We start from the raw sequence: 1,076 nt of genomic DNA, 5'->3' as shown, positions 1-1,076 counted from the left end.
AGGCCGAGGCAGGCGGATCACAAGGTCAGGAGATTGAGACCATCCTGGCTAACACGGTGAAACCCCATCTTTACTAAAAAAAATACAAAAAAATTTAGCCGGGCGTGGTGGCACGCGCCTTTAGTCCCAGCTACTCTGGAGGCAGAGGCAAGAGAATGGCATGAATCTGGGAGGCAGAGCTTGCAGTGAGCCCAGATCGCACCACTGCACTCCAGCCCAGGCGACAGAGCGAGACTCCATCTCAAAAAAAAAAAAAAAAAAAATGCAGGCCAGACGCAGAGGCTCACACCTGTAATCCTAGCACTTTGGGAGACCGAGGTGGGTGGATCACCTGAGGTCAGGAGTTCAAGACCAGCCTGGCCAACATGGTGAAACCCCTTCTCTACTAAAAATAAAAAAATTAGCTGGGTGTGGTGGCAGGTGCCTGTAGTCCCAGCCACTCAGGAGGCTGAAGCAGGAGAATCGCTTGAACCTGGGAGGCGGAGATTGCAGTGAGCCGAGATCACACCACTGCACTCCAGACTGGGCAACAGAGTGAGACTTCGTCTAAAAAAAAACAAAACAAAACTGCAGACTCTTCACTTGGCATCTCCAGTGCCTTCAGCTTTCTGTGCCTGGTCTGTTTGGGCATCTCTATTTTCCGCAGGTTTATTCCCCTCCTTGCCAGCATCAGCCTTTCCCTTTTTCCCTTTGGGTACCTTCTCTCCCTTTTTTACAGGGCACTTTTAGGCTTGGGCTCTGGTTTTGGAGGAGCAGGTTTAGCAGACAACCTTTCAGATCTTCTCTGAGGTTTGTCCTTCACCTTGGCTTTATCTCCTTTAACCTCCCCTTCAACCCTTCTCTTGGGCTTGGTAACCATGGTGGCGGGACATAGGCACTGATTGCAGAGATGCAGGGTGCATAGGCTTTGGTCAATTGGGGGTCGTTCTCGCCTCTTCTTCACATTGCTCCACTTTGAAGATCTTTTCCTATCATTATATAAACAGCTATCTGCTTTTTATATTGTGACATGATATTTCATTGTATACATACGCCTTTATTTAATCAGTCACCTGATTTATGTAATCAAACATTTA

The 1,076-nt window shown here is 48.1% G+C and overlaps 1 pseudogene; it reads right to left on the bottom strand.

Annotated features, from left to right (window-relative positions):
* Positions 1–578: 578 nt before the first annotated feature.
* LOC129045047 (non-histone chromosomal protein HMG-17-like) lies at positions 579–859 on the bottom strand (annotated as a pseudogene).
* Positions 860–1,076: the final 217 nt, after the last annotated feature.

The sequence above is a fragment of the Pongo pygmaeus genome, chromosome 8 (genome assembly GCF_028885625.2).
Source record: "Pongo pygmaeus isolate AG05252 chromosome 8, NHGRI_mPonPyg2-v2.0_pri, whole genome shotgun sequence".
Taxonomy (NCBI): Eukaryota; Metazoa; Chordata; class Mammalia; order Primates; family Hominidae; genus Pongo; species Pongo pygmaeus.
Note: the sequence above shows the minus strand (reverse complement) of the source record. Positions and strands in the feature narration are given on the sequence as shown.